Source organism: Camelina sativa, chromosome 13 (assembly GCF_030686135.1).
Source record: "Camelina sativa cultivar CO46 ecotype springtype chromosome 13, ASM3068613v1".
NCBI classification, from domain to species: domain Eukaryota; kingdom Viridiplantae; phylum Streptophyta; class Magnoliopsida; order Brassicales; family Brassicaceae; genus Camelina; species Camelina sativa.
This window is the reverse complement of record NC_141892.1, coordinates 16,075,734-16,090,419: the sequence shown is the minus strand read 5'-3', so window position 1 is coordinate 16,090,419 and position 14,686 is coordinate 16,075,734. Positions and strand designations below refer to the sequence as shown.

The 14,686-nt window shown below is 41.5% G+C and overlaps 2 non-coding genes across 2 annotated transcripts; both read right to left on the bottom strand.

The window, feature by feature from the left end:
* Positions 1 to 1,614: 1,614 nt before the first annotated feature.
* On the bottom strand, positions 1,615 to 1,717 carry LOC147929636 (small nucleolar RNA R71). Its single transcript, XR_015579066.1, has one exon. It is a non-coding gene; the product is annotated as a small nucleolar RNA R71 (small nucleolar RNA).
* A 3,393-nt stretch (positions 1,718 to 5,110) lies between these two features.
* On the bottom strand, positions 5,111 to 5,217 carry LOC147929635 (small nucleolar RNA R71). The gene has a single exon (XR_015579008.1). It is a non-coding gene; the product is annotated as a small nucleolar RNA R71 (small nucleolar RNA).
* Between the last annotated feature and the right edge of the window lie 9,469 nt (positions 5,218 to 14,686).

The window sequence follows — 14,686 nt, the reverse complement described above, 5'->3', positions numbered from 1 at the left end:
TTCACCCGGGACATCTCGATTTTCCTTAAGGTTTACTAGCCACCTAAAATTTTCTCTGATCTTGTAATCCAGGTAACTTTGATTTTATTGAGTTTTTGCATTGGATTTCTTACACAAAGTTGTTCACCTCATTTTTATATATCTCATGATGCTTGATTCAATGCTTTCCGAGTTTGTATCCTTGATGATGATTTCCGGATCTGAGTAGTGTTAGAGTTCTTGAGGATGGGATAGATTAGGTGGAGGATCTTAGTATGTAGAGTGTTTAAGTTTAGATTCATATATTTCCTTCTGGACTAGAGTTAGAAATACTAGTTTCTCTCTGATCAATTGGAACTAGGTCTTAGACATTTCCGCTCCCAAAAGGTGTTTGATGAAATGTCTGACCAACTAGTGCCAGAGACTTGCATTCCTAGCCTAAGAGATTAGTTGTCTAGGTGTTTGTTGACGTGAATGAACTGGTTTGTCATGCCTGCTCGACCATGTTTCTCTAGTGAGAGCTAGGTTTGGAAGTGTTCGAGTTTAAGTAGCTTCTGCCAAGAGATTGGATTAGCTAAGTTATGATGTTCATTGTCTAGGGATGGTTTGCTTGTGGCATGTTAAACACTCTGTAGACTAGGAGACTCGGCCGAAATCAATAACCCCATCCTTAAGGCCTCTACTTATCCGATTGTTTCTACATCTTTAAACTTGTTCTTTTCTTCTTTTGCAATAGCTTGCTCTTTTGTCTCTGCTCATTTAGCTTGTTTTTGCTCTCTCTCGTTATTGCATTTTAGCTCTTGTTCTGCAAACTCGTTTTGTTCTCGCATCTCGTTCACTCTAGGTTGTTAGACAAAAACTCATTTTGAATTTGGCTTAACTGGTGACTGCTTGATTGCATCTCGATTGTTAGTATAGTTTCCCATTTGGATTGACACCTTCTGTACTACAACTGCATTAGGTTAATTCAAACCTACTAGGAGACACAAAAATCCTAGTATCAATTTGGCACCGTTGCCATTTGGGATTCGTTTTGCTACATTTATGATATCAAGTTTTGCAAGATTAAGTTCTGTTACACTTATCATTCTGAGTACTTACTTTTTTTGGTTGTCTGCTTGTTTGTTTTGCATCTCAGGTACCTGTTGATTGCAACGTTGCATGCACACCAGATCAAAAGAGCATCAGAATATCCTTCCTGCTATCGAGACATCAATCGGTTACAAAGACCACGACAAGCTCGTCATCTCACTGATCATCCCGCACAAGTCACTATGGAACAACATAATGAACCAAATCCGAGACCACGAAACATTGGTGCTGGGGATGCACCGAACACTCATACTCCGTGTGCTGGAATCGTCCCTCCCGTCTGATCTCCATGATCCAGGGAACAAGTTTCATGGGTTGCCTATGGAGGATCCACTAGACCATTTGGACGAGTTCGACCGTCTGTGCAGTCTCACCAAGATCAACGGCGTGAGTGAGGATGGTTACAAGTTGCGCCTCTTCCCATTCTCCCTGGGAGACAAAGCTCATCAATGGGAGAAAAACCTTCCCCAGGGATCAATCACCACTTGGGATGGTTACAAGAAAGCATTCTTGGCCAAGTTCTTCTCCAACTCTAGAACAGCACGTCTCAGGAATGACATTTCTAGCTTTACTCAGGCTCAGAATCATTCTGTGAAGCCTATGAGTGTTTCAAGGGTTACCACAGCCAGTGTCCACACCATGGTTTCAGCAACGAGTCACTGCTAAGCACTCTATACCGTGGTGTACTTCCAAAAATTCGCATGCTGCTTGATACCGCTTCTAATGGTAACTTCCTGAACAAAGACGTTAATGAAGGATGGCAACCGGTTGAGAATCCTGCCCAATCTGACTGCAACTACAATGAAGACTATGACCGCACAGTTAGAGGCGACGCTGGGTCTGAGGAGAAGTATAAGAGAGACCTTAAGAATGTCAATGAGAAGCTTGACCGCCTCTTGCTAAGTCAGCAGCAAACTGTCCATTTCGTATCTGAGGATGACCCTTTTCAAGTTCAGGATGGGAAGGGTGAGCAGTCTGAAGCAATCAACTACGTCCTGAATCAAGGTGGACACAACAAGGGTTATAACCCCTACAAGCCGAACCCCAATTTGTCTTACCGGAGCACCAATGTTGCAAATCCACAAGATCAGGTGTACCCTCCTCAGCAGCAACAACAAGGTCCGCAAAAGCCTTTTCTTTCTTACAATCAAGGATTCATGCCTAAGCAACAGTTCCACCAAGGTTATCACGCTCCTTCCGGACCACCACCAGGATTTTCACCTCAACAAGTTCAACCTACTCAAGCTCCAGATCAAGAAATGAAGCACATGCTGCAACAACTTCTTCAAGGTCAAGCTAGTGGTTCTCTGGATACCGCTAAGAAGTTTGCTGAACTCAGTCAGTGGATGGAATGATCTTACAATGATTTGAATGTCAAGTTTGAAGCTCTCAACTCCAAGATGAAGTATATGGAAGGCAAGACTGTTTCTACTTCTACCCCAACAACTGGCTGATGTTCATATATTTTACCTTGTTTTCCCTTAGTTTATTCACAACTTTTGCATCTTTTGCTATCCATTTAGGCCATTATTGTGTAGCTTTAGGACTAATAATGCATTAGAGTATAGTTGCATTGCATTTGCATCTTTTCATGTATAAACAGGTGATTTTGGAGCTTAAGGAGCATGGAAGCAATGCTGAGGAGAAGTGAAGCAATCCTGAGGAAAAAACAAGAGAGTTAAGGCTGTAGAATCAAGGTCCGGAGTCCAACTCGACCGCACCACTCGACCACCACTCGACCGTGTGCTGAGGAGGACTCGACCGAGTGGAGAACGCACGAGAGAAGCCAGCTCGACCAGCCACTCGACCGAGCACTGGTCGAGTTGACCGAGCCGTTGACTACTTTGACTTTTTGTATTTTTAGGGCTTCCACCTCATCTCCTATATAAAGCCCTTGTACCTGCAGCCACCAGAGAGTCCAGCTTTTTAGAGAGTCTAAAACCTAGTTTTTACCTTTTTTAGATATTATTCCTTTTGCACTTTTCCTTTATTTTAGATTTTGTACTTGTTTGAGAGAGAAAGACTAGATCCTTATATTTTGTTTGTTTCATAACTTTCAAAGTATTAAGATTTCGAGTTTTATTCCTTCATCAATATTGTAGATCTCTGTTTCATTTTTCCAATGATGCAAGTTTCATTATTTTCTGGGTCTTTGACATATTTCACCATGTGTTCTTGTGAGTAGTTTGTTTAGGACCTTGAGGATGGGTTAGGCTGGGTTGATCTTGTGGTTTGTTTGATTTGGTCAAGCTTGATTGTTGTAGATCTCTTCTAGGCTAGATGATCTTAATGCTGATCCTATATCTGAGAAGGTAGGGTTTGATTTCAAGCATCTTAGCATCACACCAATGTCTAAGGAGCATAGATAAGGCTAGATCTAGAGCTTACCATTAGGCTTGCTAAGAGATTAGGAGTCTTGTTTGGTTTGAGATGTATTGCTTAATGCCTGCTTGTGTAGATTCTTTTCTTTGTGAGAACAAGTCTAGAAATGCATAGGTTTGATTGTTTCTTGCCATGAGAGTGGATTAAACATGTATTAGAATAGTATGTCTAGAGATCAGCTCAATGTTTGCTTGAGATTTGTTGACCAAGTTAGATAACCACAATGATTAGCTCAGCCCATGAATCCCTCCTCAAGGCCTTCTTTGTTTATTGAAATCTTAGTCTAAATATCATTGCTTGCTTGTTGTTTGATCAGTTTTAGCATTGCTCTGTTTTTCTTGTGTTGCTCTGTTTTCACGTTTAAGTCTAGCTCGACCATGTACTCGACCTACACTCGGTCGAGTGCTGCTCGAGTTCATCCCCAGAACTTGTGTTTTTGATTTGTGATTGTCTTGTTTCATTCATGTTTCATTTCCATTGCATTCACGTAGTTTCCTGTTCATTACTTGTCCTGCATTAGTTCATTAGCATAGTGTCTATCTCTGTTCTAGTTTCATTATAGCTTTAATTTGTCTGTTCTAGTTTGCATTTAGTATCTTGTTCTAGTTGTTTTTACTTTCTGCATTTCATATCTCATTTTAGGATTGTTAGTGACAAACAATCTTTACAAATTGGCTTGACTTAGACTCATATGCACATCTTAATTGTTCACAATCACTCAGATAGGATTGACACCTCTTATACTGCAACTGCATAAGGGGAATTGAAACACCCTGACTTCTATTCATTCCATACATCATCATTCCATACATCATTCATTCATACACCACAAAGGAAAGTCAGTACCAATTTGGCGCCGTTGCCCATTTGAGTTTGGTTTGTGACATTTCGGATCATTATTAGTCTAAGATTAAGTTCGTTTTAAACACTTGTGAAGTTACTGAACTCGAATCTTCCTTTGCTTGGCTGTTTTGTGTTTCAGGTACCCACTCGACCACCTACTCGACCGAGCTGTGATCGAGCACTTGATCGAGCCAGAAGCTGGATCTAATTAGCCATTACTTATCAGTCGACTCGACCACCCACTCGAGCCTGCGCTCGACCGTGTACCTGTTCGAGTCTGTAGTAGAGTTTGTTGATGCACACAAGGTCAAAAGGCAAAGACAGTCTTCAACAGCCTATTGACAACATCCACAGGCTACAAAAGGGTTTGAGACATAAGCAAGGAAGAGTAGTTCAACAACAACAAGGTCAAGACATCATGGAGCAACAAGCTATCCATGAACAAAGACCAAGGCACATTGGTGCAGGAGATGCACCCAATACCCACAACCAAAGGGCTGGAATTGTGCCACCTTCAGTAGCAAACAATAACTTTGAGATCAAGAGTGGATTGATCTCAATGATACAAGCCAACAAGTTTCATGGGTTGCCAATGGAGGATCCACTAGATCACCTTGATGAGTTTGACAGAATATGTGGACTCACAAAGATCAATGGAGTGAGTGAAGATGGATTCAAATTAAGGCTCTTCCCATTTTCTCTTGGAGACAAAGCTCACCTTTGGGAGAAGACTCTTCCTACTGGAGCTATCACCACATGGGATGCATGCAAGAAAGCTTTTCTGGCCAAGTTCTTCTCCAATGCAAGGACTGCTAGGTTGAGGAATGAGGTTTCTGGGTTTGCTCAAAGGAATAATGAGAGCTTTTGTGAAGCATGGGAGAGGTTTAAAGGATTCCAGACTCAGTGTCCTCACCATGGCTTCAGCAATGAGTCACTTCTAAGCACCTTGTATAGAGGAGTGCTTCCCAAGATAAGAATGCTTCTTGTCACAGCCTCTAATGGCAACTTCCTCAACAAGAATGTGGAAGAAGGATGGGAATTAGTTGAGAATCTTGCTCAATCTGATGGCAATTATAATGAGGACTATGATAGGACCATAAGGAGCTCCACAACTGATCAAGAGGACAAGTATAAGAAGGATTTGAAGATGGTCAATGAGAAGCTTGACAAGATACTCCTCAGCCAGTCCAAGTCCATTCACTTCATTGGTGAAGAGGAAGCTCCAGTTCAAGAGGGGGAGCCTGAATTTGCTGAGTTGTGCTACATGCAAAACCAGGGAGGATTCAGAGGCTACAACCAAGGAGGTTTCAAGAACAACAATCTCTCTTATAGGAGCACCAATGTGGCCAACCCTCAAGATCAGGTCTATCCACCTCAACAACCTCAACAGCAACAAAACTACATCTCCAAGCAACAACACCAAGTGTTCCAGCCCCAATTGTGTCCCCCACCAGGGTTTCAGACTAACCAAGGCCAGGAACAAGACTTAAGAGCAATGATGCAACAGTTGTTGATTGGGCAAACACAAGGCAAGATTGAGGAAGCCAAGCAGTTTGCTGAGTTGAATCAAAGGCTCACATCACAGTACAATGATCTGAACATGAAGTTTGAAGGTCTCAACTCCAGAATGAAGTATATGGAGAGTAACATTGCCTCTACTTCAGCTCCCAAACCCAACCAACTCCCTGGAAAAGCTGTTCAAAATCCAAGGGAGTTCACTGCAAAAGCCATTCATATATTTGATGAGGAAGTCACTGAGGACAGTGAAGTCCAAGTTTGGGGGAATTCATTAGTTACTGAAGCCCCAAGTGACGTTTGTGCAAAGCAACTGGAGTCCGTTATTGCAATCGACCAAGTAATCGAACAGCCACTCGATCGAGTGCATGTTCGAGTGGTCGATCGAGTTGCAGACTCAAAAGCTGTCAAGCCAGCTAAGTACGCTCCTCCTGCTTACAAGCCACCTCTTCCATTCCCAGGACGTTTCAAAGCACAAAAGATTAAGGAGCTTAGGGAAATCATTGAGAGAAAGGAGATGATGGCTAAGCAACAAGAGGAAGAGAAGGTTTTGAAGAAAGTGGTTGTGATTGAAGAAGCTGTGGTTGAGGAAGTGTTGGCCATACAAGAGATCACCATAGCTTACCACGAAGAAGAGAGAGGACCTACCTTGGAACAGTATGATCCATATCCTCTCTACAAAGACTTTTTGCTTGATTTGTCAAAGAAGAAGGCTGAAGCTCAAGATGAGAAGGATCTTGAGGACCTTGGAGGAGTTATCATTCCAATCAAGCTTAAGGATCCAGGTCCATTCTATCTGCCTTGCACACTTATCTATCTTCACTACAACCAATGCCTTTGTGATTTGGGAGCTTCAACAAGTGTGATGCCATACTCCATAGCACAAAAGCTTGGGAGAACTGATTTCAAATCCACCAACCTTCATATATGTCTAGCTGATGGGTCAAACAAGGAGATAGTTGGAAGGTTGGAGAATGTCCCAGTCAAGATAGGGAAGGCAAGGGTTCACACTGATTTTGTGGTGTTGGAGATGGACAAGGAACCTGAAGATCCAATCATTCTTGGAAGGCCATTCCTAGCCACTGTTGGAGCAGTTATTGATGTCAAAGAGGGTCTTGTGACCTTGAACATAGCTGAATATATAGCCATGAAGTTTAACATCTATAACCCAACCAACCTTCCTACCATTGATGATCAACCTTTTACTATCAAGGACAAAGGAGGTCAAGAAGGTTCAAGTGGTGAAGCAACTCCAAAGGCTAAGCTCTAAGATGATTCTGTGGAAAAGCTTAAGAGGTCAGTTCAAGAGTTGACTAGTATGGTTGAGGATCTTCAAGTTAAGCTGAACAAGAGGTCATTAAGGAAGACAAGACCAAGGCTCCAAATCAAGAAGAAACATGGTTTGTGTGTTAAGGGTGAGGTGATCAAGGATCAACTTCACAGTGATCAAGAGGTTCCAGGGAGGATTTCATCACCTCCTTGGTATCTAAACCAAGTCTAAAAAGGCAACCAAAGTCAAGCTTAGTGACTTTAAACAAGCTCACTAGGGAGGAAGTCCCTAAGGTATCCTTTGTAAATATGGTTTATTTTCCTTGTAGTTTTGATGTGTTTTCTTTTTTGTTTGTGTTGGACAGGCCTTTAGGTGAGAATGTAGTTGGGTAAGGAGAGAATTAGACTTGGAGAAGGAGACTCGCAAGCCCACTCGACCTACCCACGAGAGGTACTCGACCGACCTAGAAAGGAATTGAGGCCCATTTGATCTTCAAATCGCTAGAACGATCAAGTGGAGGGAAGAACAAGAAGAAAAATTTTGAAATTTCAAAGTTTGGTCAAGGTGCTCGACCGTGTACAGTCGAGTGGCAGCAAAAAGCAGGTCAAAGATTCCCATTTCAAATTTGAATGGTATGGACGCTCCACCCTTGTTTCTTTGTCCCCTTAGCTTCTTTATATAGACTTTGCACGAAATTATACCTCTCACATTCTCTCATTTGCTCAAAACCATTGAATTCAAGTTTTAAAGTCTCTCTCATAGCTTATCTTTTGCTCAAGCTTAGTTCTTTCAAGTTTTTGGTTCACTAACCTATTAACTTTGAGCTTTGAGTCTATTCCCTTCAGTTCTATTTGAAAAATGTCTTCAAGAATCACTAGGAAGTCTCAACAAACTGCTGCAACCTCCATGGAACGTCATGATGCTAGCTTTGAATCCAGAGGAGAAGCTGGAAGGGCCACTCGACGCCCCACTCGATCAAGCACTCGACCGAGTGGTGGTTCGAGCAGCCGGTCGAGCCAGATGCCGTGTCCAAGGAGAGAGAGAGTTGAGGAAGATCCTGAGAGGACTGAAAGTGAGGAGGAAAGGGAGTCAACTCTCAATGAGTTCATGAGGAGACACAAGGCCAAAGGGAAGAGGCCAGCAGTTGAGGTTGAACAAGAGGAGAGTGAGAATGAGAGTGAGGAAGAAAGTGAAAAAGAAGAAATAGAGGATGATGGAGAAGCTGAGTCCTGTGGGTTGTCAAAGAGGCAACTCTATGATGCTTTCATGAGAATGGAGTTCTTAGGGACTAGGTATCCACACAAGGAAACCATGGAGAAGCTAGCCATTGGTGAAGATGTGGAGTATCTTTTTGAGAAGAGCAACCTAACCAAGTTTATGGGGCTTTGCATGGAGGGCTACAAAGAAGAGAGTTGTGAGTTTCTAGCCACAGTCAAGCTGCATACATATGCAAGGAAGGATCCCGAGTTTGGAGCTGGTCACATTGCTTTCACAATCAAGGGGAAAAGGTATGAACTTTCAATGAAGAAGATAGCCAATGTGTTTGGTTTTGAGGTTGGGAGCAATAGGAGTTTGATGATTCCAAGAGAAGAGCTCTATGCTGTGTGGGAAACCATTGGGGACAACAAATACTACTCATCCTCCAATTCCAAGACTTCAAGGATAAGGAGCCCAGTCCTAAGGTACTTCCACAAAGCTCTTGCCAACACCTTCTTTGCTAGGAAGGAAACTGGGAACATTAATGAGGGGGAGCTAAAGATGATTGATTTGGCTCTCAATGGAGTCATCTTCCAAGCAAGAAATGGCACCATCATTCTTGGGAGCACTTTGGAGACTGACCTAGCAATGGTGCTCATTGACCACATGATTTACTTGAGAAGTTGGGTAGGAAAGTTGGAGAATAAAGGATCAAGAGGAGCACTAACCATTGGAGGCATTATTACTCCAATCCTTCAAGCTGCTAAGGTTCCACTTAGAGGAGAAAGGGTTTCACCAAGATGGATTGACTCTAGCTACCTCACCTCTACTCTCATCCTAGCCAAGGAGATGCATCAAGGGAATCACATTTTCAACTTTGAACTTCCAACACTTGGGAAAAAGCAACTGATTTTGCCTAACCAAGAGCTCACCACCATTCAAGAAGGAGCCAACATTGACTTTTGGCCAGCTGAGGAGCATTTGTTTGATGGGATAGTTCAACTTAGAGTTGATGAAGCTGGAGATGTGCAAATGGCTGATGGGGAGGAGCAATTTTACTTTGAGGATTATGAGCTCAACCCAAGAGATAGTAGAGGAGTGAGGGAGGCTACCAAGAGATTAACCCTTCTGCAAAAATGGAACAAATGGCATGGGAAGAGGTTTGATAAGCTGAAGAAGAAGGTGACCAACATGGCTAAGTCCATCAAGGGCTTAAAGAAGGAGATTGCTGAGTTGAAGAGTGGGAATTCTTCACCTACACCATCAAGCCCTTTGAGGAGGAGTAGCTCAACTAGAGCACTTTCTAGAGTTGCGAACCCTGTGGAACCAGCTAGGGCTTCAATGTATGAGCCAAATCAGAGGAAGAGGAGCTCAAGTACCCAAGAACAACCATTTTCAAGGTACTCGACCGGGTCACTCGAGCACCCACTCGACCGAGCACCTCCAATGCACTCGGCCGAGTTCCAGCCAAGATCAACCTATGGCTTCCCACCTCCAGCTGCTTATCCAGGATACCAAGGTTACCCTCCCATTCCACCCCAGTACTTCATGGATCCAGCACTCTACCAGGAGTTCTACCAGCAGCAAGGTCAACATTTTGACACTCGTGGTCCAGCTTGACCCCCCCACTCGAGCACGTACTCGACCGAGTCCCGGTCGATTCCCATCGTCGAGCTGCCCCAATCTCCACCTCCAAGTCACCAACAAGACCCCAACTACTCCTATGACAGCATGCAGATGGATGTGGACAACTACTTCCACAATCCCTAAGGTACCACTATCACCTTCCCTTGTAGATATCATTGCATTTGACATTGTGTTTTGTTTTTTGTTTTCCATCTTGAATCCTCAATCAAATTTCTTTCACACAGGGACTGTGTGATTTAAGTTTGGGGGAGGGTTTGAGATAGCATTTGACATTGTGTTTTGTGATTCTTATTTCAAATTTTTAGCATAATCATGTTAATACTTGCATAGCATCTAAGGCATAGAAAAACCCTAAAAATTTGAAAATTTTTGCAAAAATCTTTATAAAAAAAAAAAGAGTGTTCATGTAGTTTGCACTGCACATTAGGATCTTGTTTAGCATGTTTCATGTAGGATTGTATAGTATTTGCATTAGGGATCTATGATGAGTATTCCCTTATTAGCTTGTTTATTCACTAGACTAGGATCAATGCCCAAGTTAATAGTACTTTGATGCTAGTTGAGTGGTTAGAATAAGATTGAACCAAGCCTTGAATTCCTACATTGCATTTGGTCTAAATTGAAGCATGTTGAGATTTGAAACCATTTCCTATTTATAAGAACCTAATATTGACTTTCAATTATCAATGTGTGCATTGCTTTAAACTCATGGATACCACATACATATTTGGATCATCTTCTTCCTTTTTACCACTCTTGTTGATCCAAGTAGCTGATTGAATCATTAGAATCAGTTCCCCTACCCCTCAACCAAACCTTCTTTCAAGCCATGTTTATTCTTGTGTGTGTGAGGCCTATTTTTGGGATTGAGCTTGGTAGAAAGTGTTAGGTTTGAACTGACAAGAGTAAAGCCTTGTGTAGTTCTAGTTTGCATTTTTCAAACTAGATAGGACTAGGTGGTTCACTTGTTGGGTTTGGGACTTGGCTGTCATGAAAAGAAAAGAGGAAAAAGAGAAAGAAAAGGTTAGAGTCTTTAGGAGGGGAATGTGTTTAAGTAAATTTAAAGCCTAGTGAAAGAATGGGAAGAATAAGGTTGTTTAAAGATGGTTCTAGTTAAAGAAAAGAAAGAAAGAAAAGAGAAGTCTAGCAAAATGCCTATATGTCTTAAGAATAAGAAGAAAAGAGAACCATAGCAAATAAGTAAGAATCCCCCATTCCACTAGAAAGATCAAATAAGAAACCTCTCCTAAGACTTTAAAACCAAAAGAGAAAAGGGTGAAAAAGAAGAAAAGAAGTTAAAGGGTAGCACTAGGATCAATTGAGTTTAGATTGATAGGATAAACACTTTGGGTGCCTTTGGGTAGACAAGGTTTTGTTCTTGTATGTGTCTAAGTGTTCTTACCTTTAGCATTCTTCTAAAGCTCAATCCATTTTTTATGAGAGAACCTTGATATTGATAAGCCCTACTCTAAAAAGAGACCATCATTGTCTCTAAACCTTTTACTGCCAAGTCAAATGAGTTTAAGCATTGCATAGAATTGATTCATGTTCTTGATTAATGAATGTTAAAGGAAATGGTTGATTTGAATGCATGTGGATGTCTAAGGCTCAAATCAGTGAAGGTTGTGATATGCTTGTCTAAAGTCTTTAAGTATAGCTCATTCAACTTGCATCATAGTACTAGTAACTTGGACATTGATTCTAGATAGTCTATTTGCAAGCTTTAGGAGCTGAGATCCCACTTTCAAACCTCACCTACCTTTTTTTGTCTTGATTATTTGTTTGAGGGCAAGCAAAGACTAAGTTTGGGGGTGTTGATGTTCATATATTTTACCTTGTTTTCCCTTAGTTTATTCACAACTTTTGCATATTTTGCTATCCATTTAGGCCATTATTGTGTAGCTTTAGGACTAATCATGCATTAGAGTATAGTTGCATTGCATTTGCATCTTTTCATGCATAAACAGGTGATTTTGGAGCTGAAGGAGCATGGAAGCAATGCTGAGGAGAAGTGAAGCAATCCTGAGGAGAAAACAAGAGAGTTAAGGTTGTAGAATCAAGGTCCGGAGTCCAACTCGACCGCACCACTCGACCACCACTCGACCGTGTGCTGAGAAGGACTCGACCGAGTGGAGAATGCACGAGAGAAGCCAGCTCGACCAGCCACTCGACCGAGCACTGGTCGAGTTGACCGAGCCGTTGACTGCTTTGACTTTTTGTATTTTTAGGGCTTCCACCTCATCTCCTATAAAAAGCCCTTGTACCTGCAGCCACTAGAGAGTCCAGCTTTTTAGAGAGTCTAAAACCTAGTTTTTACCTTTTTTAGATATTATTCCTTTTGCACTTTTCTTTTATTTTAGATTTTGTACTTGTTTGAGAGAGAAAGACTAGATTCTTATATTTTGTTTGTTTCATAACTTTCAAAGTATTAAGATTTCGAGTTTTATTCCTTCATCAATATTGTAGATCTCTGTTTCATCTTTCCAATGATGCAAGTTTCATTATTTTCTGGGTTTTTGACATATTTCACCATGTGTTCTTGTGAGTAGTTTGCTTAGGACCTTGAGGATGGGTTAGGCTGGGTTGATCTTGTGGTTTGTTTGATTTGGTCAAGCTTGATTGCTGTAGATCTCTTCTAGGCTAGATGATCTTAATGCTGATCCTATATCTGAGAAGGTAGGGTTTGATTTCAAGCATCTTAGCATCACACCAATGTCTAAGGAGCATAGATAAGGCTAGATCTAGAGCTTACCATTAGGCTTGCTAAGAGATTAGGAGTCTTGTTTGGTTTGAGATGTATTGCTTAATGCTTGCTTGTGTAGATTCTTTACTTTGTGAGAACAAGTCTAGAATTGCATAGGTTTGATTGTTTCTTGCCATGAGAGTGGATTAAACATGTTTTAGAATAGTATGTCTAGAGATCAGCTCAATGTTTGCTTGAGATTTGTTGACCAAGTTAGATAACCACAATGATTAGCTCAGCCCATGAATCCCTCCTCAAGGCCTTCTTTGTTTATTGAAATCCTTGTCTAAATATCATTGCTTGCTTGTTGTTTGATAGTTTTAGCATTGCTCTGTTTTTCTTGTGTTGCTCTGTTTTCACGTTTAAGTCTAGCTCGACCACGTACTCGACCTACACTCGGTCGAGTGCTACTCGAGTTCATCCCCAGAACTTGTGTTTTTGATTTGTGATTGTCTTGTTTCATTCATGTTTCATTTCCATTGCATTCACGTAGTTTCCTGTTCATTACTTGTCCTGCATTAGTTCATTAGCATAGTGTCTATCTCTGTTCTAGTTTCATTATAGCTTTAATTTGTCTGTTCTAGTTTGCATTTAGTATCTTGTTCTAGTTGTTTTTACTTTCTGCATTTCATATCTCATTTTAGGATTGTTAGTGACAAACAATCTTTACAAATTGGCTTGACTTAGACTCATATGCACATCTTAATTGTTCACAATCACTCAGATAGGATTGACACCTCTTATACTGCAACTGCATAAGGGGAATTGAAACACCTTGACTTCTATTCATTCCATACATCATCATTCCATACATCATTCATTCATACACCACAAAGAAAGTCAGTTTCACTGGCCAACTACCTGGAAAAGCAGTTCAAAACCCCAAGGACTATGCTACTATGCATGCCATCACCACCCAAGCTGTAGATGTACGGACACTGAGGACACTGAGAGTTTAGATGGGGAGAATTTTCTTCAAGATGAAGTTCAGATACAAGATCCTGTCGAGGTGCTTAAGGATCCAATTAAGTCAGCCAATCAATTTGATCCTGAAGCTACTAAAGAACCCGCTGCTCCCAAGGATAAACCTGTGAGATTCATTCCTCCACCATACAAGCCACCTCTACAATTTCCAGTGAGGTTCAAGAAGCAGCTTACTAAGAAGTATAAAACTCTGTTCGAAAAACAAGTCAATGAGATCGAACTTAGGATGCCTTTGCTTGATGCATTTGCACTTGTGCCTCAATATCAAAAGTTTTTTAACTGATTTGGTAACAGAAAGGACAAAAGAGAAGGAGGAGATAGCTAAAGGAGCTCAAGGCTGTGGAAGATGAGAGGGTAGTGCATGACATAGGTGGGGTTATTCATGAATGCAAGGCTGTTATTCATAAGATGATTATCCCAAAGAAGCTAGAGGACCCTGGTTCTTTCACCTTGCTTTGTTCTCTAGGTCCATTGGCCTTCAAAAAGTGCCTATGTGACCTTGGTGCTTCAATAAGCCTCATGCCACTCTCTGTAGCTCAGAGGCTAGGATTCAACGAATACAAGTAATGAAACCTCCGCTTAATATTGGCTGATAGGACTACTAGATTGCCTCATGGTCTATTAGAGAACCTGCCCATTAAAATTGGACAAGCTGAGATTCCTACTGACTTTGTGGTGCTGGGAATGGATGAAGAGCCTAAAGATCCACTAATCCTGGGAAGACCTTTCTTAGCTACAGCTGGAGCAGTCATTGATGTCAAGAAGGGGATGATTGATATCAATTTGGGTAAAAACTTCAAGATGAAGTTTCATATCAAGGATTCTAAGAAGAAACCAACTATTGATGGACAGACCTTCGTGATTGAAGAGAAAGATCAGAAAGTTGGGTCTGACATCTTTGAGGGTGTGAATGAGGCAGAAACAGAGGTTTTGGTAACCAAAGAGAAAACTCAAAGGGTCACTCAACCATGCTGCAACTCGCATGCAGTCGATACCCTCCCTAAGCGTTGAGACCTACCTCCTAAACTTCACCA